We start from the raw sequence: 27,839 nt of genomic DNA on the forward strand, positions 1-27,839 counted from the left end.
GCACTGTAGATTTTGTTCCAAGACTTGGAGCAGCTACAGTACCAGAGATTTGTTGATGAACACCGTACAACGCAAACACTAAACATTTCAAATGGACAAGGAGGCGTGGTTGACAGTGTATCAGTATATGGTGCCTTAATCCCTACCGGGGAATAAACTGTCATATCTCATTGAGAAGGCGTGTGTATGTGTGATGTTTTGCTATAAATATATCCACCGACTGGATTATGTGTATATGATAGAATGTACTAATGTGTTTGTTGTTCAAGGCACTCGGGAATATTACAAGAATAAGTAGGCGGTTCGTGAGTGAATCTTTATCAGATAAACCCGTGGTTGATATGATGAGCACGGTAAAACTGGAGTACGGTGACATGCATTCAACCAAGTCAAGAAGCCAGGGTCCTGGTGAATATATTGCTTATAGATCACTCGACCTTGACCCTTCCTCCTGGCAACGCGGGCATTGAAATAAAATGCGGCGGTTGGGCTTGATTTAAAGAGACAGGTTGAAAAACAAGCTTAGAGCGGGAAATATGTGACTCTTAAATCTACACACGCACACCTACGCAAGTCCGGTAGAGTCTGGCTTATTTAAACAGTCGCTGAGAAAGGTCTCACGTTTTGTATAAACCACACCGGCATATTCTATTCCTTACAAAGCTAAGTACAATCTTCACACCTCCGCATTCCTCTATTTTGTACGACAAGCAAACTTTCTATACTAAACGGGCTGTTATATATCTCATGCATATTCATGACGTGATCAATAATCGGAAGAGCGCTCCACGGCAAAATTTCCCGCTCTGGGTGGGTGTATTTTGGGTGCAGGCTCTGTAAGCTGCACAAGGGAAGCGGTGACGCTGTAACAAACCCCATTCGTCATTGTCCCAATTTGACCCAACCGGGACTCACAAAGCAGACGAGACCGCGAATGTGAGATCGTCTGCCGCTACCTGGCGCGAGCGTACTGTATAGCAGACGACCAGTCAGAGTGTACACTTGAGCTTGGCACGGGATTACGTTCAGTTGGATTTGCGAGTGGGGTGACTTGAGAATCTTTCACTGGAGTACCGGTACCGACTTCAGTCAACATGGGGGAAAAGGAAGGTAAGCTCACTTTGTGCAATGCTTACACTGTATTATAATCCACGTTGGAGTATACATATGGTTTTATTGTATACCTGTTTGTGTGTGCATGTCATATTGAAGTCGTTATCGGGACGAGCTGTCCTCGTTTGCACAACTTCGTGTGGGATATGGGCAGTTCATCCCAGACAGCTTATCAAACCTATCAGCTTATCAGACTTTTTTATATATATCTGTCGAACTTGAATTGTGAAGTCGTCGCGTTGTAAGAAGAACCTACATGTTTTCTTGATAGAGATGACTTGAGATATTGATATTCAGAGGCAAACGATCGTCGTGACATGAAATCAATCAATTCAGCTGATGAATTGTCAGACGATGCTCCATGTCTTTGATCAGCCATCTGTGGTCAGCCATGTCCAGTCTGGTGCCGAAGTGGCTCGTGCGACCATTCACCGTGCATAATGACAATACCGCGAGTTTTAAAACACACGTGAGTGCGCACCTGGAATAACCGGTGCCTCAGGGTTAACGCGAGTCTGGATTATATCAATATTAAACATTAACTTTGATGTTTTCTTCCACGGCGTTTATACCAGAAAACAAGTCTGGTCCAATGTTATGGACATTGACAGACCAATTAGGTTCCGTTCTTTGTTCCAATAGTCTCAGAAGATGTGATGACTCAGCGTTCAGTCTGGTTTGGCTCAGCGCCCATCTAGATTTATCCAATTTGAATTAATATTTCAAAACATATAGTGTGTGCTTCAGGGGGGTATTGTCTACCTTAACGTGACCTGTATTTGACGCGTATACATTGCTGCATTAAATGCATTATTTAATTGATCCGAACAGAAGAGTTGCAATCGGACACTGGGAAAGGGAGGGGAGGGGCGGCACAAGATGACGTCTAAAATATCCCCAATGGCGCCTTGCAAGACATGACACAATAACAAAGTTTGGGTTTGATCAGATCTGAAAAAATACTACGTTAGAATGCAAGTAGGTCAGATGAAGCTGAATATACCTCAAGCGTATCTTCTATGAATAACACTTGCAACTTGTCAAGAAATATGGCTGTGTATGAGGATTTATGAAATGCATTTGAAAAGAATACGCCAAACTTTCATCCTTGAGCCGAAAACGACACGAGAATTGAATGCTAGAGTTGAGAAAGTGACGATGTCTGAATCCTAGAGCCGAAAACGATATGAGAATGGGGTAGTAGATATGAGAAACGACGCAAATGGAGCGATAGAACAGAGAAGCGGGAGAGGACGTGATCCTAAAATCAAAAATGGGATGAGAATGGGATGGTATAGAGTGTGTGTGAGAGGCATCCTAGAACTGAACATGTGATGCGAGAGCTTAGAGAGTGTGAAAATGAGCCATGAGAACTGAAAAGGAAATGAGAATGAGATGCAAGAGAGGGTGAGAGGCATCCTAGAACTGAACATGTGATGCAAGAGCTTAGAGAGTGTGAGAATGAGCCCGTAGAACTGAAAAAGGGATGAGAATGGGACGTTACAAACGTAGAAGGGATTTCGTGTGAAGCTAAACCAGAGAGGAGGGCTTCATGGGATCCTTGAACTGGACGGCAATGACAACTCTATGATAACTGTCGTACATGATACATAATACCACATGTTTCACAATGCTTTCAGTAGAATGTACAATTACATGGATCACCTCAAAACTCAATGATTGGATAACATGCCATTTATTTCCACGATTGCTGTTTAATCTGAAATTACACGAAACTAAGACGTATAGTACATTTGATTGATATCCAGACAAATAATTAATACTTTGATGTGTACAGACTGAGTCTCCCTAATACATCATGCCATGACATGGCTGTTAACAGTCCTGGAAATGATTATACAGAAATAACGGCCTACTGTCAAGGTGTCAGGTAAATGTGAGGTATCGCCCTACAATCTTCACTCAAAGTTTACCTATCACTGTTATATTCCTCTTGATCACAGTTTCATCTCTATACGCTTGAGTGACGCATTGACATGATCTATATATCGCCGCGAGCTACACGTTAGCTAGAATCTGTGTCATCTGAAACATTCCATTCAGTCCCATGAAGGTGAATTTCTATTTTTCCCACTGGCTACATCGAAGTATTGGTTGTTTATGCCGTAGGCAACATCTACATCGTTCATGATCAGTGAATGGTTTATGTGTTTTTCATTTTGAGAACAAAAAGTTCAGAGCTTGTCTTAATTTCTAAACTTTATGAACATCGCGACAAACTAATACGCTCCAAGTTCCTTTGTAACTAGAGGACGGTGTTAAGACAACCTTGGACAATGTTGAGAATTAGGCGTGCGCGCGACGTCAGAGGAGACTCCTTTGAAATATACAAAACTTAAACCAGCCCCTTAATAACGTGCGAGAAGAAACAATTTGTAGGGCTTTATTTTAGGTGAAGTATGCCTTTTCTAAGATTGTTTGCTCTTTGATGCAATCTGATTGTTTTAAACAAAACACATTCGTGTGTATCAGACATCATACGTTTTGCAACGGCGCCATAGAGCAGACATCAAAATACATTAGGCCCATGTATGAACTAGTGAAAGGAAACCTCGATATTTGAGTCGTTCATTATATACACTTGACTGGCAGTAATTATGTTATTTTATTCGAGTCGACGTTTGATCCTTTGTGGAACAGTTTATCATCGTGTCGGAACAAATTTTCAAACATGAAATTGCCGGATGGAGATTTTTCTATAAGTCAAACGGTCATCAAACTACCGTTCCCTTCCATCAAACGATTTCAATGCCATCAGTCCAACGCCGTTTCAGTAGTAAGAATATGCACTTATAAATAACCAAATTTTGTTACACAAATTCCTAGTACGTTTAATCTTATCGCTTCGGAGCAGGGTGAAAAAGGTTTAAAATGCTAAGATTGCACTTAAGATCATGTAAACGCAGTACAAACCAAATAATAAGTCTGCTTTTTAAAAATTACCAAAATCAATTTGGACTCGCCACAAAGAGATTAGGCGCGTTTGGAATCGCTGAAGTACATTTTCTGACCTTTCAGTACGACATTATTGACCTTCCCAATCAGTAATTACCTGAGACGACATATCGGCCACGGGTAATGGACCATCTCCTAAGTCATAATCTATGTGCTTGGATGTTTGCGGACACCCGGAGGGGTCAGCCCAGCTGTTTGCTCCAATCAGGATCGCGAGTCTGGAACTTTGTTCATGAAACCAAATCAATGTATTCCAGATGGTGGACGGGGAATCGCTTCCCCTCGTGTGTACATTGTATACCAACAAAGGCTGTGCTACAAGGGTTTATATACCTGGTTGTTCTGACAAAAAGTAGAACAACATCGGATTTTAGAGAAAGTGGAAATGTTCTATTCTGTTGAAATTGTTAAGTGTTTAGTACTAATGGATGTTTTAAACTGCGTATAAGGACATGCTGTTCTCATATGTTCTTCATTTCTTTGTAAACTTCTTGAGCTGGAATTGTCGGTTGCCACTAAGACAAATTCTCGTTTATAAGGGCCATCTGTTTAATAAGATAGAGCTGTGTATGAAAGGCCCGTCTGACCGCCCGAGACGGGCTAGATTTCTGACGGACGGTCTAAATTAACAGCTAGCCAGCCCGATGGTCTGGTAAAATTTTAGATGTTCCATACATCTAAGTAAATTCACCATATTTGGTCTGGTTAAATCCATTTTGGGCTGGTAACATTTTTAAGTTACCAGTCCTGATGTGTGGCTGGATTTTTGGCTTATTTCATACACTGGATAAAGGAATTATTTCGAGCATTAATATCCAGTAATCAGTATTGTTTATCAACGAATATAAGGGGTATATACATCAATATCCTGCCTAGAACTGTTTGCTTTGTCATGCATTCAGGAAACGTGTTGATATTCAACTTTTTCCACAAGTTTTAGTTTTATAATTATGCGAATAAGTACGATATGGTGTACAGCGAAACCCTTTTGATCTTGACTATATCATTTCGAACTCAAATATTTGGATTGACAAAATATGGGTAAGTTATGCCTCTTTAAACGTGTACTGAAACATTTGGAAACGCACAATAAACCTAGAAGATAGAAATGATGTACATTTGTATGTTTTGTGCTCAGGGGTATCTCCAAACACAATCAACAAGATTGAAACCTGTACTATATTGTTGTATTTGAGTAACACATGCATAAATACCCAAAACAATTTCATTTGATTTTATGACCATTTTGCCAAACTTTACGAAAACAATCGTTATGAAAGCGTTTCAGTACATATAAAGGTTCCCGACATACTCCAGGTTTATGGGTCGTTATGAAAGTGTTTCTGTACATATAAAGGTTCCCGACATACTCCAGGTTTATGGGTCGTTATGAAAAGCGTTCTGTACATATAAAGGTTCCCGATATACTCCAGGTTTATGGGTCGTTATGAAAGTGTTTCTGTACATATAAAGGTTCCCGACATACTCCAGGTTTATGGGTCGTTATAAAAGTGTTTCAGTACATATAAAGGTTCCCGATATAAACTCCAGGTTTATGGGTTCCCAACTGCAGAGGATTGTTTATGTAAAACATTCGTAACAGTAATGGTCCAGATTACACAGCTTCTCTGTATACACAGACTATTCTGTATATGTTTTATTACCCACGTGGTCAGCGTATGGGTAGTTGCATACTAATCTCGTACGTCACACGAGTGTCGTATCGCGTTGACCTGGGTCGTAACGACTTGACCTGAGATTCTAACGATTTGATTGGACAACCGATGACCTCACAATTAGGTCACATTCTGACGTAACTATTCTTTCATTCATAACGAACACGTGAATTCATTCATTCTATAACTTAAATGCATTGTGGGAATGTAAACATTGCGAACGTTGCCGTATCGCTGTTTAATTGTGGGTCGAACTGAGACATTATATCCGTCGAAAAACATAAACGCAATGTTTCCACCAGTGATGTTAGCCGAATGAAGCAAATGCAAACCAAGAAACGGGGTGCTACGGAGTAGTTTACTGTAGGAGGCTGTACGAGGCGATGACAACTGACATGCATCCTGACGTCTGTTACCAAGGCAGTGACGTCATTACAGTGTGACGTCATGCAAATATTGTACTACAGTACAAAACGCTTCCGCAGCCTCTTTATGAAACCGGTTTCGGTTTGAAACCAAAAAATAACAAAAATACGCTATTTTGTCAATTTAATGCGTGTAAGACGTGGGTAATAAATAAAATACCACACTCGGTCTCATTACATACGAATTATACGAAACTCGTGACCTTCCTATGTTATCTAACCTCGCTTTCGCTCGGTCAGATACATAGGAAGGACACTCGTTTCGTATAATTCGTATGTAATGAGACCTCGTGTAGTATTCTCTATGTATTGTCCTGTCCCTACGTCCAGAATCCTCCTATAGATTCTACTCGCAGCCTCGGACTCGGAGCTGCCTGTATATATTACCCTGTACATGCAATCTTATCATTGGAGGAACTAGTCGAGATTAATAACTTTCTTGCATGTCCCGAGACATAGGCATGGACCTGTGATGGCCTAAGGAGTCCGTTGCTTCTCCCTATGGCAATTTACTGAGAGAAAACCATGTCCAAATTCCATTCCTAGTGATATTTTCTTATACTCCCCAATCATGCGTTGCAGTTAAGTAGAATTGTTCAATCTCCAGATTGGGCTTTAGCAATTTCCTTGCTCGAAATAAAAAAAATCATTTTCAACTTAATGATTTGATAGGTGTCCATAGGTGGTAATAGAAAATGTGCCGAGAAACAGCTCTGAGTCATCTGGTCATGATTCATAGAACGTTATTCAATATACATCTATGAACTGTTAACGCACAAAAGCTGGTTATATGGAGATAATGCAGCATTCATACATAAACCCCGATCCTGTCATTTGGTTTACGAGGTTGATAAACCGATAACGTATAGGAAACTGCTGGTTCTGGTTACATTGATCCTTCTGTGCTTGACTTGCCACGGACGGATGATGTCGAGCAGTGGCTAGACTAGTCTGTCTCACAGTCCCTGAACCACATTATTTTCCCTACAGCCTAGCCTTCCCTGTAGTGCTAAAGCCCTAAACGAAGCAAGTCTAGATTTCCCCAGGTTCTGAATCTCTGGTCTCCCCAGGGCTCCTTTTCAATTTAAATGGGCTTGTTTGTTACTATCAAAATTATATATATTCAGAGACTAAGCCTTAGTCTATGGCTAGACGTACAAGGTCGCTGTTCCCTGGTGCAACAGTACACACGATGCACATGTCCGTTACGGTGAATTGATTTGGTTTGTATATTTTACAGATGTCGAAGAGCCTGTACGAATTACTGTAGCTCATCACTGTAACTAAGTGAGTGAGTGGGTTGGGCTTAACGCCGCTGTGAACAGAATTCCCGTTATGTCACAACGTGTGAGCTCGTAATTGGAGGACATATCGAAATGAAGCAGGTGTTTGACATTTACCACGTACCTACAAATATAATGAGGGCGACTCGCGATTCGAACCCACCATGATGGGGTTCGATTCTCAACATGGTACATCCACTCACACACGCCTCGCCCAGTCATCCACTCGGTCACTAACTCCGGGATATGGCGTTACAGAATCGAAGGACATCAAAGGCATTTCACTTTGGAGAATTATTTCCACGTCCTTGTGAACTAATCACTCCATGGCTGACGCCCGACGCACGTCATTTCTCCTAGGAACCAAATGCCCAAGTTATTATGTGAATGGCTGCTAAAATACCTTTTACATTAGCTACAAGCAATGGAATCTAAAATTCGAAAGTATTAGGGTAATGTTTATTACTGTTCCATTTCACTAATCTCTGAGTGTGTCACTAGAGCTAAACTGATTGTGTCGATATAGCCACCCAATGTCATAATATCTGTACAATGCACATGATGTTGGTATGTGTCACTCCGACCGGCAAGCTGTTACCGATGTCGTTATAACGCCGAGTAGCGGTTACTTCAAATAAACCAGACAAGCCACAGCTTTCAATATGTGAGTTAAATTTCGATAATGATACAAGTACTTCAATAGAAAATCGATTATTATTATTGATTTGTACTTGACAGTGATAGATATACACGTGATGGAATGTACATGACAATATTGGCGGCATCTGTCGCTACGACGAGAGTGTGTTATGCAGTGTAGCGAGACTATACCGGGGAACTGTATTTCAAGTATTGAAGATGCTAATTTATCTGTGCATCTGTGTAACTGTGTATTTTATTATTTATGTCGAGAAATATTTTGTCATATTTTACCAGATTCTACACATTACATTTTGAAGTACATTGTACTTTCAAATATACAGAACAGTTCTAAATTTTACGCAGGGTTGGGATAGCCGAGTGGTTAAAGTGTTCGCTTGTTACTCCGATGTCCGGGTTCGGTTACCCACAGGAGTACGTGTGAAGCCCTCTTGTGGTATCCACACGCCGTGATATTGCTGGAATGTTGCTCAAAACCCAACTCACTCACTCAATCAATCAATCAATCACCCACTCACTCACTCACTCACTCACTCACTCACTCACTCTACCACTCACTCACTATTGACAATCAGTTTCATTAACCCATCACCAAAACATAGGTGTACCTATGCAGATATTGTACAGGGTCCCCATTGAAATTCATATTTACATACTTTATACATGTACATGCGACGCCAGCCTAAGTGTCAACCGTACTGAGATAAGACTCCACAGTTGGAAGTGTCAAATAACTCAGGACAATACAAGCACCTCAGAAGCAGATGTTTAATTGTTGAAATAAGCTCGACAAGTTGCATTTCTGCACTAATTTATGAGGCCACTGATAGGCTTGCATAAAGGGGCGGTTCATAGAGGCGCGATATTATAATCATGTGTTTTCTTCATCCACGAAATGTCCGTTTTCGAACGCATGGTTAATGGGTAAAAGCTGGCCTGGGAACGTTGTGAATGAGGAATAGAAAAGTTGAAATCAATATTTGTTTATAATGTATCAGTACTAACAAAGATTTTGTAATCTTCTTAACATCATAGCTTATCTCTTCATGGGGAACCCGAGGCTAGTGGGGTAGCCGTGGTTGAAACGTTCTCTCTTTTGCGCCGAAAACCGGGTTCGAATCCCCACAGGAGCACCATGTGCGAAGCAGATTTTGGTGTTCTCCGCCGTGATATTGCTGGAACATCGTTGCTCAGGATGTAAACCACTGGGCTGTCTGGTCCCGACTTAGTTATAACTGGAACGCTGCCGTGTACGACGTCAAACAACAAACTGGGAATGTCGTTTCTGTCCCGTTAAGGAGTATGAGTCCAACTGATAGGCTACCTGATTGTGTCTGCTAGTATTACATTGGCATTGTAGTCGTGTAGATGTTGATGAGGTGATTCATTTGCCACCAGCAAGTATAATGTCGAACCACGTGTCAAGGAATATTTCCTGCAGCAGGTGCCCCTCTCATATTCCACAGAATGTCTGTGTGGCGTATAAGCAAGCTCAGCGTTAATGTATCAGAGTTACGATCAGTCTAGTGTTTAGATCACTTTGCACCCTGAACAACATCAATCCAGACTTCGCTGGTCTCTTTTACATGTGTATATTTTTAATTGTAAGGTTCACTTTTATGGTAATGATGATTATGGGGATTGTTGTAGTCAATGGTCATCTCGATCTTACATTATACCGGGACAACTATTACAGTTACAAATGTCTATACGGTGTGCTCAACAAAATTCAAACTTTAAGAATGCATCTTGTATAATAATAGAGTCTAGACCAGACAATCTAGTGATTGTTATTGTGAGAAACGATTCTCCATCATCGGTATCCACACCCAATCAACGAAGTCACCGAACCTGACCATTTTGTCCCCATGGGGACCTCGGTTTCATAGTTCCTGCAGTGAAACGGATAGAACCTGTGTGTATACCCTCACATCACGTGACTAGTACCTGACATGTGGGTGATGTTCAATAGGTTTCCCTATTTCGATCGCACCTATATCTCTCAACAAGCAATCTTCAAAACGTGACCGCGTGGAAGTTTAAGCCGTAGTGTCGCTTATGTCGTTGTAACCTCTTATCTTCACCAGTGCCCTGTAAACATTATCGAGGGTGCGTGGAGCGTGGCCTAAATTAACACAAACCTGGAAGGTACATTTTTTGTTTCCAGCAAGGTGCGTACGACTTCATGTCGTGAACATTAGGTTCTGCATGGGTGCTTTTTCAGTAGAATGATAAACAACAATCCTTCGCCTGTCCTTACACGGAGGTACAGGAAAAGTTAAGCGAATATTCAGAGCAAACATTTAAAAAAATATCATACAAAGAAACCCCTTCATTTATTGTTACCGGTTATTATGCTGCTATGAAAGTTGATATGCTTTCATTGGCTGAAACAGGACGTAGCATCAACATGTCACGTGACAACATCTATTATACTGTAGATTATGTCTTTCCGACCGAATTATTGTTTTGAAAAGCGCATGTATTTTACTGTAATATCCTCGTCACGCCGAAGACCAGGGTTCGAAATTCCTACATGGGTACAATGTGTGAAGCCCATTTCTGGTGTCCCCGCCATGATATTGCTGGAATATTGCTAAAAGCGGCGTAAAACCATACTCACTCACTCATACCCTCTAACAAATTTCAGACTTCACTGGATCAGCACAGTGTTATCCACTACAGTGTACGGGCGGTGGGTTAGCATAGTGGTTAAGGCTCGTCACGCCGAAGACCCGGGTTCGATTCCCCACATGGGTACAATGTGTGAAGCCCATTTCTGGTGTCCCCCGCCGTGATATTGCTGGAATATTACTGATACATTCACTCACTCCATGTTATATCCCGACAAATGTAACATATGTCGTAAAGCACCGCTAGGTCAGTCACGTGGGTGTATATATGGTGAGATATACCCCATGTGACGGCAATTGGGGCTTCACCAGGGGGCGGATTGTGTTTTTACACCCCTCTCTTTTCATACATTACTCGCGCAAGCCTTGTAGCTTTAACACAAAAAGAATGTTGTTAGCGACCATAGACGATGGTGTTTTCAGTTCTCAGCCATCATTATTTTGTCATTGCCCCTCAGTTGGGTGTTGTGATGAATATTTATAGCTAGTTTATAGCTGACTCGTCAAGGTCAGGGTTCGATTCCCTACATGGGTATAATGTGTGTATAACATCGGAGATCGTGTCGTGATATTGATGGGGTATTGCTAAACGCAGCGTAAACATTACCTTCTGACTCCTGTAAGACACACGTAATCATGGAATGGTTTGCTCAGGTGAACAGTTGACTTGACTTTCCACGTGTTTGTAAGTAGTGATCGCTATTTGTAAAGGCGTTGACTCGGCAAGGTCGGGGTTCGATTCTTAACGAGGGTATAATGGATATATAGCATTAGTGCCAGTGCGGCGATATTGATGGAATATTGGTTATAACGGCGTAAAACAATACCTACGGACTCCTGTATGTTCAGGTGAACAGTTGATTAACCTCTCCATGTGTTTGTAAGGAGGGCTACCAGTGGCTGCAGAACACCTGTTATCATCACTATTTGATGGTGATTCGTAAAACACATGCTTATGAAATAGTCAGAATCATACAATCGACTCTGCTTTTGGCAGAGGAAGGGTTTTTGTCTTTATATTGTAATCAAACTGCCGTACCATCGTTTTGTGGCCAGTGTTCTTTGTCCGGAGATTAATCGATGGGCCTTCCACACTATTGACCTGTCCACCTGCTGCTGTGACCATGCATTCATTTGCACGACTGTGTAACCGGCAGGTAATCAATGGACGCCAGGCTGACTCCCGCACATGCAGTCCCAGTGCTCTGTGGACCATATAATGTATGAGTAGGGGTTGGTTTGTTGTTTAACGCCGCACTCAACAATATTCCAGCTATATGGCGGCGGTCGGTAATAATCGAATCTGGACCAGACAATCCAGTGATCAACAGCATGAGCATCGATCTACGCAATTGGGATATGATGACACGTGTCAAGCAGGTCAGCGAGCCTGACCACGCGAGTTACCTGACCAAGCCCGATCCCGTTAGAAGTCGTAACCCTCTCGTACGACAAGCATTACCCGTGAAGGTCCGGGTTAGAATGAACCTTCAGTAACCCATGCTTGATTACTAGTATTTACAGACCGCCACCATATAGCTTGAATATTGCTTAGTGCGGCGTTAAACGGAACTCACTCACTCACTCACTCACTACGACAAGCATGGGTTGCTGAAGACCAATTCTAACCCGGATCTACATGGGTTACTGCGATAACCTGATGCCCACTACTTTCATTTGTGAAGTGGGAGAGAAATTGCAAAACAAACGCGTCCAAGAGTTGTCCTTGTCCGGTAAGTGGGACACAGTAGGTTTGCGCTGTTAGTAACCAAAATGCACTGACTGGAACCGGAACCAGATGTGCGGATAAATAATAGAATCGTACTTATGTAGTTTCGCGTATATGAAACCATGGCAAGTGTTCAGGCATCATCACTGTTTAATAGTGATTAATAGACACATGCACATGACAGTCGGACTGGACTCGAGTTTTTAAATTATATATTTTTTATATTATGGAAATGGTCTTGTCGCTTTTATTCTCATCGGAAATCTGTGTTGTCACGCTTCCATCAGTTACACCAGCGTTACTGGATTAAATGTCCCTTAATACTGCATTAGACCATTTCCCAACGGGCTCTTAGATATACAGCAAAAACACCATCATTGAAAATAGCTATATTGTATACTTGTGGTAATTTTGTTGACTTTCCGATGGGCATTCTGTGAGTTTGAGAGTAAATAGAAACACATAAACGATAGGGACACCTACCTCTAGTTGTATTTGTATTCACTTTTCCGCTAAATACAGTGAACTCAGAGTAACTCTCCAGATTGTAATTACATAACAGTGCATGGATCGAGGATACAAACGTGGGATTCCGAAAGAATTGAATCGAATTTTACAGGGCCGAATTCGACCTGGGCCTCCTTTGACAAAGCACTAAGGTGATCGTAAGTCACTAAGGTAACCTTACTGCAATGTTAAAGAATGGGAGTGAAGGTTAACCTTAGTAAAGGTTGCTTCGTGAAAGGAGCCACTTGACATGCATGCGTTTTGCAACACTTATGGTGTACACCGAAGTTTGTTTGGTTTGGTTGTTGTTTAATGCCACACTCAGCATTATTCCAGCTATATGGCGGCGGTACTACTTTAGTACGTGGTCACTGCATTATCCCGACTAGTATTTGCTTGGTTTAAAGCCGCACTCAGCAATATTTCAGCTAAATGGCGGCTGTATGTAAATAATCGAGTCTTGACTAGACAATCCAGTGATCAACATCATGAGCATCGATCTACGAAATCGGGATACGATGACATGTGTCAACCAAGTCAGCGAGCCTGGCCACCCGATCCCGTTAGTCGCCTCTTACAACAAGCATAAGTTGCTGAAGGCCAGTTCTAACCCGGGTCTTCACGGGTTTACATCGAAATGGAAAACGACAGTGACGTATTTCACTAGGGCCTCTCCTCCCACATGTGACATTAAGCTGAGACGTCGTGTAATATCTGAGATTTCTTTATTAGAGAGACAGACACACAGACAGACGGACGGGCGGACGGACAGAGACTAGGAACAGCAACATTTGGAACACAACAACACAGTGGATTTACGAAGGTCACAACATCCTCCATCATCCGTTGATTTCAACTCTCCTCCACCGACAGACAGAAATAATCGATATTGTAATAATGTTTTCATAATGTACAGCTAGAGCAATTAAACCTTGTTATTACGTATGTTTTGTAGATCACGTTGTGTGGTGGTACTGTTCCCGCATCGTTTAGTTTTCAGGGCACGCAATGCTGTTGTATTATACAGTGGATGTATGTATACTATTCCAAAAATGAAACGCATAACCCAGAAATATGTTGCGAAAATGTTGTATTTTCAAACATGTATAACTCGTCCACAAAGAGACTTTAGGACATGAATTTTTACATCAGTTTAGAAGAAGGTAATGTCTATACAACCAAGTGGATAATTTAAGATAACGGAGACGTTGAGCGCGATGGTGACCACGTAGCATGGTCCCGACGTCGGGTCTCCTGGCTCTCAGTCCAATCTCTCTCAACCTGTTCCGTACAGTTTGACCGACTATCCTCCAAAGTCCAGGCACCCTGGCTGCTGTGCTCTCATCCGTGGCAGTACGATCACGCAAATGTAGTACCCGGATGTACCGATCTTGGGCTGCAGTGGTGACTCGAGGTCTGCCTGTACGGGGACGGCCATTTGTTATACCTGTTTGGTTGTAGCGAGCTGCAGGCCGTGATATCGTGCTAAGACTAACATTCAGACGCCTGGCAACAAAAGATTGATAATCTCCAAGCATTCTTTCAATGGCGATGTTCCGTGTCGCAGCGTCAAGACGTGGCGTAGTGATTTGACCTTAAAAACTTCTTCAAAACGAATGTCGATTTCCGAAAGTAATCTGGATCTTTATAGCCAGACAGTGCATGCTCTTTACTGCACAATTTCAACTGGAAGGTGATTTCTGTTGCGTTGTGGCAATGCCTTTTTAATTCTATTAAGAAATCTCAGAATCAATATTTTCAGGTAAAGTCGATTTTCACTTGTGCAATTGTGTAAAATCATCTTATCAACACTTTTGTTACATATATTGACGATTGTTGGAACACAATTGGTAATTAACAGATTTTAAAAATACAAAACGCCTATGCGTTTCTTTTTTGGGAGACTATACATACTCTGTGTATCTATTAACATAATTTGAAAATGCAACGTGTCCTCTTACTCGAGATGTAGTTCTGACGTTGATACGCGCAGAATGGCGAAATGGCCTGGCTGCACTATTGCAGGAAACTCAATGATTAAACGGGCCTTAATCTGGGCTGTTGCCGAGTGCACAGATTAGCATGTTGAAGAGCCAATTGACATGGGTATTTGGGGGCTGTTAGGGTTTTTTGGTTTTGTAATGTTGTTTTGGGGGTTGCTATTTTTTCTAATACCATTGTCCAATCAACGGTGTCACTCAGGTTCGAACACTGTTTGTATGTATTATGAATTTAGAAATAGTTTAAGTCACGATATGGCTGAAATATTCGAACTTTAAACTTAACTCACTCAGGCTCGAACACACTGTCGTGTCTGTTGGGAGTTATTACGAACGAATAGCCCAATGCTTTGCAGTGTCTTCTTCCTGAGCGTAGTTGTGTCCATAAGCCTCCGGCATCACGAAGTCGTTGATTCGAATCCCTAAATCTAGTTTCACAAAGCATAGTTGGTGCTACCATCTTCTTTAATAACTTTTATTTACGCTCCATGCTCGGAGGCCGGGTAGGGATGTGTACCCTGTAGCGTTATCTCGCTGTAAGAGCCAATTAAACTGATCCATGGGTTAGTCCCTTTGACGTGGCTGATAGCCTGTCATCGTAGCCCCAGTACCCGACGGCGTAGGGAGATGCTCATGATGTCACCCACCGGTTTATGTTGTCGTCGTTAAATACTTCGACTGTAACAGCTACAACACTGAACAATTATCACTCTCAACACAGAGTTACGATACCGGAAGTTTTGGTGCCCTTTTGTGGAACTGGTCCCAGATTCACGTCGGTAATGACCCCATATTGTCCTTCCGGGTCACATTCAAAGATGGACGATCCGTGTTCCTGCGTCAACGCAATGACGGCCTATACTAATACAACGGCAAACCTGCATCGCTGAATAATGTTTTAAGGGTTAATACAACACTTCAAGTGTTAAAGTTTGTATTTGTATAGTGTATTCGCATGCTAATATATTCTTTAGACACGATCTATTCTGTAGTTACGACTATTCCAACTGGATTGTCCATGGTCCTCGATGACAATGTACCTGTAGAATATACCAATCTGACCCTCCCTTTTAAGTATATGTCAGGTGTATATAAGCCTATACACACTGGATTCGACACACATAGATTATAACCAAGGGGAAACGTGAGACCAGCTAATATCAGCGACTCGGCAACTACAGTGTTTAAAATACAGAAATTCATTGTCTGGGTCCTTACCGCATTGTTCGTACACACAGGGTTGTAGCTCATGTTTGTGGTTTCAAATTTCATGTATGGCTCAAACCTGTTTCTAAATTTCTAGACAATACAAATAAGGTGCATAAAGTTATTTTTACTTAAATCTTCACACGAGTTCGTTCAACAGCAATACATCAGCATGACCTATGCCGTGAACTGCGTGATGAGTGAGTGAGTGAGTTAGTATTTAACGTCACAAACTGCGTCATGAAAGCAATGGAGGTGTGAATAGTATGTATGAGCTTTAAGTCAAGGTTTCATGGCTGAAGAGGTTCGGTACAATTGCTAATGAGAACATAGCATGTAGATGAGACAGCATAAGTAAGTGAAACGGCAATGCAATGAGTCCATACTTTCAATCTTTTGATGCAAACAGAATACTGCTTAGTGTCATAGGTCGTAAGAAACGAGTGATGGCGTGAGTTGGGTTTAAGGTATTCCCGAAAACTGTTTTAATTGTGTCAGCTATATGTAGGAGACAAAATATACTGACAAACGTAGGAACAGTGCAAACCGAGATTCGAACCCATAAGCATAGGTTCCTGGCACGTCAAGGGACGCAACTCTGCACTGCAAATTGCAGCTCCTTAGATACCAGGGCTATGAAAAGTCTGTGTAATTCATACTCCAACATAAATGGCAAATCCCCGTAGAAGACCACTGTCATTCAGAAAACCTCAGCACTTAAACTGAAAGGGTTGTACAAAATGGCTCACTGAGACCAGTAAAATACCGAGGCATAACGTACCTAATACATATACTGTTGCTCCCTTTTTATCCCCCAACGTGTACTGAAGTTGGATATTTTTCCACTATATACTTATCAAATCATCCGAGGAACTAAATTACGTTTAAATATGTGTTTGCCTGCAGATATCAATCGTGAATTTGAATTTCATAATGTTGCAGACTACGACTTTTCTAAAACCATATTTTGATATTTTTGCACAAACTTTGCATGTCAAAGGAGCTGTAGTTTCAAAGACGAGAGTGTTTCCGAGAGGGATATAACGTCACGAATCTCCTTCAATGACCACGAGCCTTTATATAAATGGCTTCCTTCGTGAGATACCTCCAGCGTTACTGGAAGTTTCATTTCCAATTTCGTTTTACACACGCTGTTACAACAATACTAAACTGCATGATTTGACGATGTGTGCGTTATATAAAAAAAACACTAGTGACATAGCGTCCAACATGTCATATGTCTTCATATATCAACCAACCCACGCAGCTGAAGACGTTTCTCGTATTTAAATTCCAATTTCTTAATGTAATCACCCCGCCCAGTCTACACACAACTATACATCATAATCCTCTCCTGCGTGGCCCATTATCAGCTCGTTCAAACCAAGTATACCTCGAGGAGGTCAAATATTGATACTAGCCCTTGTAAATCTTCTGTTGAGACCACAAGACATCAAGGGACACGTGTTCTGTAAAGAGAATGCAAATGTACCAGTTATCAAGATCCTTTGGCCATACTACAACAATACCCGTTGTATGGCTGAAGAATTCATAGATTTGTCCTGGTCCAATGATAAATTATCATGCATGTTGATGGAGTGTTTTTTGCTCGAGCCATTATGTAACTAAAGGTATTAGGGAGCGAGTTGCGTCCCTTGAGTGCGCCAGCATTGGTACTAGCATTCCACCACGCATTAAGCTGACAAGCCATTATGTAACTTAAACTGTATAAAGCACATTCGTATAGTATTATGATTTTATCTTTTAATAATGAACATTATTCCCCAATATATACATTTATATTTAAAAGCACAAGACGAAAGTTTACATCTACTTATTCCGGTTCATCTACTAGTATGTGCTTTTATTGCACCAGACGAGCCACTCTGAACTCGCCGTCATGTGTACACAAGTACAACCGATTTAAAAACACACCATACATAGGACAACAAACATCAAGAAAAACAGAATTAAATATACTTGTATATATTCACAAAAACTGTGTTCAAATGCAAAATTCTTATCGTTGCAAAATATGTCTGGAATTATTTTAAATTTATACCATTTCTCGTAAATCGCCCATAGAGTCCCTGACACAGTTTATGGGACCAAGGTAGTTCATGTTTACTGACGCCTCTTTCCAGCTTGAACAGCACAGAAAGTGAATGCCCAGTGTCCTATACACCTTAGTCTGTCTCAGCCCTAAACAGCATTATCTCCCCTTTGCCCAGCCCTTTCTCTGCTAAATGCTAGAAGGTTCTGAATCTCCTTCTCACCTGGGCTCCTTTTCAATTTAAAAGGAATTGATTGTTTCTATAAAAAATATATATATTCAGAGACTAAGCGTTAGTCTATATACACCTGTATACCCGTCGTCCTTCAAACCTACAGTGGACGCGGGACTACCTATCTTTTCAATTTAAATGAACATATTGATTGTTTCATAGTAAAAAATATATATATTCAGAGAGCCCTAAGCGTTAGTCTCATTTTCCTGAAGCTGAGTATAGACGTCGTCATTTTCAAACCTACAGTGGACGCGGCAGACTACCTGTTTACTGTCTACTCCTCCTCTAAACGTTATATACTTGTTCCCTGTTTTGTATCCACTGTTTAATGTTCCGTTCACAATGATTGCACTTATGTATTTGTTTTTAAACCTGCTGTGGCTTCAGACATCCTGTTCCAGATAAGAAGGCCTCGTTCTGAGCACGTTATACCTGTTTGACAGGGTATCATACAACTGTAACTAAATCCCTTAGATAAGTGATGGCGTTGTCTTGAAGCAAATTTAAAGGAAATAATCGTGTCCAATAAAGCATGAATGTTTGCGTTGTTTAGGACAATGGTTTTGTTAAATCACAGCATGTCAGCTGCGTGTCGGAGGAAGACGCTTGTCTAAACATTAAAGGCTTTTATGAAACCGATTAACTTCGACACCCATGCTGGCAATCAGAAACCGAACGAAAGAGCCCGGTGACTTTGTGTTATTATTGTCGTTTCGTTTTTAAGTATTTTCTCCGTTGCTTCTAAGGGGTTTACCATTTTAACTCGGGGCGGTTTTGATAGCCTAGTGGTTAAAGCTTTCGCTCGTCACGCTGAAGACACGGGTACAATGTGTGAAGCCCATTTCTGATAGTCCCCGCCGTGACGTTTGCTGGAATATTGCTAAAAGCGGCGTAAAACCATACTCACTCACTCTTTTTTACTCTGGTCCAATACTTTGAATACTAGTAGCAGCCTGAATAATATGTATGGCACATCGCATTGTCATTTCAAGAACGGTGGGGTAGCCCAGTGGTTAAAGCGTTCGCTCGTCACTACGAAGGGTAGGTTCGATTCCCCACTTGGGTACAATGCGTGAACCCATTTCTGGTGTCCCCCATCGTGATGTTGCTGGAATATTGCTAAAAGCGGCGTAAAACTAACTCACGCAAGCGGTTGTCTGCTTTTTACACTGATCTGTATCTTATCTCGAACTGACGAACTGTTTGTATTACCTTAGCAACATATAAATTATGTGTCATATTAAAGACCTCATTCTCCTTATATTTACAAGATCGATGCTGAAATGCTGATCACTGGACTGTCTGGTCCAGACTCGATTATTTACAGACCGCCGTCATATATACCCATGCCAATAATTGTTGTCACCCCCTTCAATTTTTTTAATTAGAGAGGGGGTGGGGGTGTGAGGTGTGTGTCGGATGTCCTCCCATTACGCAGACAGCCAGTTCGCAGACACCTTAAAAAACAACATTTACGGTTCAGTGAACAGATTATCTACTACCTTTTACCTACACATTATAATGGAATAGTCCAAATAAAAACACAGGAACAAACTGAGGCCTTATTATTTATTTTTAAAGTTGGACGAAAAGACAGTAATTTGAATTTTTATTTTCATAAACATTTCGGTTTAACCTCCTAGTCTAACGGGAGTCGGCATCATCATATTGAAAACATTAGCTTAGCTATTAGAAATTGCGACACTGTTGTATCATATAAATCAAATAAAGACAAATGTGAACCTAAATATTATTCATATGGAAAAAAGAAGTTATATGTTTTCCACACAATATTAAGATATATGACGAGTGCACTTAATTAAGATTTATTTAGAATAAATATTTAAAATATGACGCATCATGTCAATGTGGCCATGGATGTGAGAATGTTTTTCATAACTTCCTTGAATGTCCATTGCATACTATCAAAGACAAACTGTTACCATCTTTAGAAAGTATTGTTGAAATTAGAACACTGATTGGTATTAATCGTATCTTACATGGCAATGCAGGTGTCTCATTTACTGCAAATCAGAATGTTTTGAAATATGTACATATCTATATCTCTCCAACGAAACGTTTTCTCAGTTAATTTCTGTTGTACATATGCTATTATTGGGAGGGGTCTTTTCTAACTATAAACACAATCAAACCTCTCAGTGACAAACCTGTTTTTATATTCGATAGTAATTGATAGTAAAATCAATTTTGAGAAGAGAAATCATTTATCATTTAATCACGACAAAGTTATAGTTACCCACAATCAAACTTCTCAGTAACGAACCTGTGTCAGGCTCACCCTACTCTACTGATCACTGAACTGTTCCATTATACCCGTAGGTGTTACCCTAATTAACCTTCTAGTTCAGTGTCTGTCAATTGGGTGTCTGTCAATTGGGTGTCTGTCAAATGGGTGGGGAGGGGGTGACAACCATTATTGGCATGAGTATAGCTGGAATATTGCTAAATGCGGCGTTAAACAACAAACTAAAACAAACCTAATATTTACGATATTTTCCGAATTAAACAGATCTAGGGGAAATAACTCTCAGTTTGTATTTTGTCTTCTATTGTCGAAGAATGTGAAAAAGAAACCGAAGTGGATAAATGGCTGGCTGTGGTATTATTACCGATTCGGACATAAGCATGCATCTATAGGACATAGCTACAATATAATCAGGTAAAGGTACAGTTAAAAACGCTTATAAAGAGTGAGTGAGTATGGTTTAACGCCGTTTTTAGCAATATTCAAGCAATATCACGGCGGGGAACACCAGAAATGGGTTTCACACATTGTACCCATGTGGGGAATCGAACCCGGGTCTTCGGCGTGACGAGCCAACGCTTTAACCACTAGGCTACGCCACCGCCCCCGCTTATAAAGAACTCAAAGGGACTACTAGTTTTAGTTCGAGGCAACCGTAGTTCGTTATATTCGCGAGTTCGTTATAAGCGTGTTCGCTTTAAACGTAGTTTACTGTTCACAGTGATATGCATTCGTTGTTTCCCCAAAGCTCGGGGAACATAAACTAACATAGAGGTTGCATCTACCAATGTCTCCCGAGGGAGCGGTGGACAAACTGATATAAACCTCTCGGCATCGCTAAGTATCTACATAGTACAGTGTAGGAACGTTCGGTGTGGAAAAACAAATCATAAACTACGGATATATATCATATAATTTAAGATTTAATATATCACCAGGCCATTTCCCATTTGCGATCCATATCAAAATGCCACGTTATTTCCAGCTCATTACGTTCAGCCCAACACAATGTTCAGTGGCCATACCAGACTCAACCCTGCTGTGCACTTGCCATAAAAACTGTGGTTGTACTGTACATCGGTGTAGTCAAGCTGCCTATAAACGTTTCCTGTACTTATGTTATGGTAAGGTCAGGCAGGGTTCAGCTCTAGGCCGTGTTGTGTTCATTTTATTCTGGGTCACTGCTCCCAGAACATACAGAGACCCAGTGGATCAAGCGTGCGCTCAGATAGCGCAAAGTCGGGGTTCGATTCCTTCGCTGTCATACCAAACCGTGGTGCTTGTTATTATGTGTATTTTTCGGAATTAAGGGCATTTAATGAGGACTGGTCGTTTCAGGACACATGGTAAGCTGAAGCCAGGTTTACTGTCAACTAGCCTGTGAAACCGCCATATAAGTTCGCACTAGTAAAAGCCTAATCAAACACAAGCGTGAATGCACCACCGCCATAAAGGGGCGGTGGGGTAGCCTAGTGGTTAAAGCGAGTTCGATTCCCCGCATGGGCGCAATGTGTGAAGCCCATTTCTTCAGTTCTGTATTGCTCTATGGTGCCAAACTTGAAACTCCACTGACATCGAATCTCATAACTGAATCTGACAGAAATATTATATTACGCCCTAAAAGATGGAATTCCCAAACTGTCTTTATTATCCAGAGGTTATTATCAATAATGCTTCATAACACTAAAATGGTCGTGATTGTCACTAGTGGCAAATGTCTACGACACGTGTCCTCCCTCAATATGCTGACACATAAAGAAGTATAGCTTATATACGTTATGGGTACAAATACTTATTGTGGTTTTAGATATCGATTTTCTACAGTAACAGATTCCGCTTGAAGTAAAAGGCAACTTAAAGGTGAAAATGTCAATGGATCACTGAAAGTCAGTGAAAAATGAAAATACCTTTAAAATCGAGGTGGAAACTGTAAACGCCTTGTGTTGTTTGTCAATAAATTGTTATCACGTGGACACTTGTCCATGGAAGATTCGATTATGTTATTCAGGAGACAGTGCAGGTTATAACCAGTTGTGTTGTTGTGGTCCCCGTAGTGAAGTAAACCCCGAAATAGCTGTTTATTTGTTATACTGCGAATTAAAACGTCAAAGGAGCGAGGGTTGCACAGTCGTGTCGCCACAATTAGTCGTGGTTCATTGCGTTTCCCTGGGCACGTAAAAAAAAATGAATGTGGGTTCGTATCCTTGTTTTATGTTGCCATGGTTATCAGCACATGATCCTGGGTCACATCATAATAATAAATGTCCAGGATCTGCATCACGGCGGACTTTACCCTCACCAAGGTCACACGTGATATAACTGAAAGGCTGTTCACGCCGGGATTAAACCCAACTTACTCACCTACTCACTCAAAACATCAAAGGCCTCTCTGTCACGTGGCATAAATTGAAATAAATAAATTGGTTGAGAGTAATTTATAGCTTGAAAAAAACAGGAAAACATGTAAGAGATACCTCCACTGTGGTGAATTAGAATGGACTAAGATGAACTATTGTTTGGATTTGGACTTTTGTTGACAGCTCTCCTGACAGTAGATTTGAACAATTATTAATGGGCTCATTTCATGCACATTGAAAATTGATCTCTTACCGTCTCACGACATTTGGCCTTATCCGCATCATTCCCGTCTTTAGTACCACATCTAATACTGCTGTGTGGATGTGGAGAGTCTGATGGAGGAGCTCACCAGTGGTACTGATTACAGAACTGTTCACAATATGTCAATGTTGCTGTTGAAAAGGTCATCTTCACCCATTCACGAATCCATTTTCGTTACCCGACTCGTACCCTGGGCTTTATGGCAGATACTACTTAGGTAACTATTGTTTATTACAACTGAGTATCGGTATTAACGTTACCAAAGAGACAGGGGACCTATATACAATTATCAGATGTCGATGTGCTGTTTTGAGGAGTCTCAGATGAGAAGCAGCTTGGTAAAGCTACCTCGACGTTGTAGGATCACATGTACATAACGTCATGAGTCATTGGTGATGAGCATGATGGTGATGATGATGATGATGTGTCAGCGGCTGCTGCTGGTGTAGATGACTATAGGTTATGTCTTGTAGCAGGTGCGTGCAGTCTGTGGCATATTTCAGCACGATGTATTGGATTGCCAGGGTCACACATCCACCAGCAGCGTACTTGACTCACAGTATTACATACTATAAATCATAGTTGAAAATAATAAATAATTGTTAAAATTAACTTAAACTACATTTTCCAGAAAATAAAGTTTAACAAAAAATATTGATGTAACCATTGCTCCTTTTGGTTCAATACGTGTATTCTGTAGCACAGTACAGGTGCATGTAGGATTACCGATCTTTTGCATAATTATTTACAGTTAATTAACATTTATCACACTACAGGGTAAATATGAAAAGCATGATCATTGAAACTAACTAAACATACATGATATATTTACCAGGAAAAAATAAATCGTTTAACAAATAAATATTTATGCATGGATTATTCCTTCCGGTTTAATATCTGCAAGCTGTAACAGGTTATGTGCATGTAGGTTTACTGATCGCTTGCATCTACACTTAATTGACATGTATCACGCATGGATATAGGCTAAATGCGATTTTTTATTTATTGAAAATACCTAAACCTATATGATAAATACTATGTAAATACTATGTCTACCAGAATTGTACATATCGTTTACCAAATAAACATTTATGTATGGATTGTACCTTCCAGTTCAATATGTGTAAGCTGTAACACAGGTTATGTGCATGTAGGTTTACTGATCGCTTGCATCTAGAGTGAATTGACATGTATCACGCATGGCTATAGGTTAAATATGGAAAACAAATGATTATTGAAATTAACTAAACCTATAAAAACATATTTATCAGAAACGAATATCGTTTTCCAAATAAACATTTATGTATGGATTGTTCCTTTCAGTTCAATGTGTGTAAGCTGTAACACAGGTTATGTGCATGTAGGTTTACTGATCGCTTGCATCTACAGTGAATTGACATGTATCACGCATGGCTATAGGTTAAATACGGAAAACAAATGATTATTGAAATTAACTAAACCTATAAAAACATATTTACCAAAAACGAATATCGTTTTCCAAATAAATATTGGTGTAATGATTGTTCCTTCCAGTTCAATATCTGTAATGTTTAGCACAATTTATGTTCATGTAGGATTTCCGATCGATAGCATATACAGTTAATTAACATGTATCACGCATGGCTATAGGTTAAAGTTTCTGTCCAACGCAATTCTGGTTATCTCTGTTCTCGGTTTGCATGAAATGTGTACGTACTTTTTTTAATGATTTAAGGCTTTAACATTTATTGTAAATATGCGATATATTAGTCATATGGTTTATGACACGCTGTGTGATTGTCTGACCTTCATAGCCACTTTTACCTTTTCCGTTAAGTCTGCCAGGTGTAGTACACGTTCTGTTACCGTCCAATTTGTAAAATACGATGAATTATACTAGGCACATAAAGAAACTGTGCATACAAAAATTTAAAATCTAAAGTTATCAAACCTGTGCAGACACATAAGGCTTTAAACTCAGATATTACTGACATGTATCCAACATGCATGCACGTGCCACGTTCCGTGACGTCAGACGTACAATACGTTGTTGCACGTGCATTCCAGGAAAGAGAAACAGAGCAAATGAATGCCACACAATACTGTCACTTTGGAAAGCTCAACCCCTGCCCTTGCGATCGTTAAAAAAATTGGGGCGGTGGGGTAGCCTAGTGGTTAAAGCGTTGGCTCGTCACGCCGAAGACCCGGGTTCGATTCCCCACATGGGCACAATGTGTTAAGCCCATTTCTGGTGTCCCCCGCCGTGATATTGCTGGAATATTGCTAAAAGCGGCGTAAAACCAAACTCAGTCAGTCAGTCAGTCAGTTAAAAAAATTAAACGGCTATTGAAACGCATAGCATGACAAGGCTCACGTCTGCACAACGTTATGAGGCCATTGGGATGGTCCGTGGGGGAATGTCTCAACGACAAGTGGCTGCACATTTCCACTACCACCGGAACACCATTTCTGCACTGGTGAGACGCTCCCAGAACACAAATGACGTCATCGATCGGCCACGTTCTGGACGTCCACGTGTAACAACGCCAAGACAGGACATATGGATAAGGGTGACCCATCTTCGCCACAGGTTTCAGACTGCAGTGATGACTGCCCAAACCATCCCAGGACTTCGCCGTATCCAACCCAACACAGTTCGACAACGTTTACGTCATCACGGGATCAGACCACGACGTCCCGCCATACGGCCTATCCTGACACAACGTCATCGACAAGCTCGCCGAATGTGGTGCCGAAATCATGTCCGCAGACCCTTGTTTTGGTGGAGAAATGTTGTTTTTACAGATGAGTCCAGGTTTAACATTTCCCATAGTGATGGACATCAACGTGCCTATAGACGCGTGGGACAACGTAATGCACAGGCCTGTGTCTTGGAGAGGAATCGTTTTGGTGGTGGTTCCGTGATGATTTGGGGTGGAATAACAGCACGCCAAAGAACTCCTTTGGTGATTGTTCAGGGCAACGTAACTGGTGTGGGCTACAGGGATCAGATTCTTCCACCTGTGGCAATTCCTTTTCTGCAACGTCATGGCCCTGGGTTAAACATTCCAACAGGACAATGCCCGCCCTCATACGGCAAGGCTTGCTATGGATTTCTTGCAACACCACAACGTTGACTTACTGCCTTGGCCTGCAAATTCACTGGATCTCTCCCCGATAGAGCATGTTTGGGACGAGATGGATCCACGTCTACGCCGTCTTCCTCATCCGCCAGATAACGTCCTTGCCCTTGCAACAGAACTTGAGAGAATCTGGCGTGACATCCCACAAGCTTTCCTACAACGTTTGATAGGCTCTATGCGTCGTCGATGCACTGCTGTTCTCAATGCCGATGGTGGACATACCCGTTATTGAGCTTGTGACATGGTCGTTTGACCCCTGTCCCGCTTGTGGACTCGTGACGTCATTGTGATTGACTTTTCAATTGAAATTCTCCCGACTTGTTATGATCTCATGATCCCTCCATTAAAGTTTATATGTACCTTTGACATTGTTATCGTACTTATCAACTGGGATAATATTTTGACAATGCACAGTTTCTTTATGTGGCTAGTATATAATACTGGCCATGTTTATTTATTTATTTATTTATTTATTTATTTATTTATTTATTTATTTATTTATTTATTTATTTATTTATTTGTCATTCATTATGATTTATAGCTGTTTATATATTTATTGAATTAATTATTTATTTAGATTAGCGTGGTCCCCTCACATATTTTACACATGTGTATAAATGAGGACTTTATGCATTAAAAATATATATACAGCATGCTTAACAGGCTAACAATAACGCTTAACATTAAGTTAAATTAACACAAGATTCTTCTTGGATCTGATAGTTAAAAGCTTTTCGTTCTTTTTAACAATTTAAGGAAAACCAGTTTGATTTATCTAACTCATTGAGTCTGAAATACCATCTTAAACCAAATGGACCTACTATATCAAACAATTAATTTAAACATCCCCTCTTCCCCCTCCAAGAAATGGATGTTTTCCAGTTCTTTCAATGTCAAATTACTTTTCACATGACCGAGCATTACTACTATTACAAGTTGAGCTATTTCTGTAGGAGGTGAATGGCAATAGCAATTGTGGCTGTGATTATTGTCAACATTCCGCTATAGTTAGTCAACGTCCGGGTGAAGTTATGAATGACACCGAAACGTTTATCGGAAATTGTCCTCCGACATACATACTCGAACAGCTTGGATTCCTTAATTCTTAAAGCATGAAGTGAACCAGTGTTTGCATGGTTGGTTTGTGTTTGAATCTGCACTCAGAAATATCCCAGCTGTATAACGGCGGTCTGTAAATGGGAGCCAAGTCAGGACCAGACAATCCAGTGATAGATATCATAAGAATCAATCTACACAAGTGTAATACCATAACATACATCACCAGGGCCTCCTTTCACAAAGCACTAAGGTGATCGTAAGTCACTAAGGTAAACTT

The 27,839-nt window shown here is 40.8% G+C and overlaps 1 protein-coding gene across 3 annotated transcripts in view; it reads left to right on the forward strand.

Moving 5' to 3' along the window:
* The first annotated feature begins 777 nt into the window (after nucleotides 1-777).
* The window catches only part of LOC124267339, a 46,033-nt gene continuing 18,971 nt past the window's right edge, over nucleotides 778-27,839 (forward strand). For 2 of the 3 annotated variants that reach the window (XM_046702356.1, XM_046702285.1), the window contains exon 1: nucleotides 778-1,110. The gene's annotated coding sequence lies outside the window, so the exon portion shown is untranslated. The remainder of the gene's footprint in view (nucleotides 1,111-27,839) is intronic. The other variant, XM_046702421.1, reaches the window with a different exon arrangement.

Source organism: Haliotis rubra, unplaced genomic scaffold, assembly GCF_003918875.1.
Source record: "Haliotis rubra isolate DU_JTF1 unplaced genomic scaffold, ASM391887v1 Scf1, whole genome shotgun sequence".
Taxonomy (NCBI): domain Eukaryota; kingdom Metazoa; phylum Mollusca; class Gastropoda; order Lepetellida; family Haliotidae; genus Haliotis; species Haliotis rubra.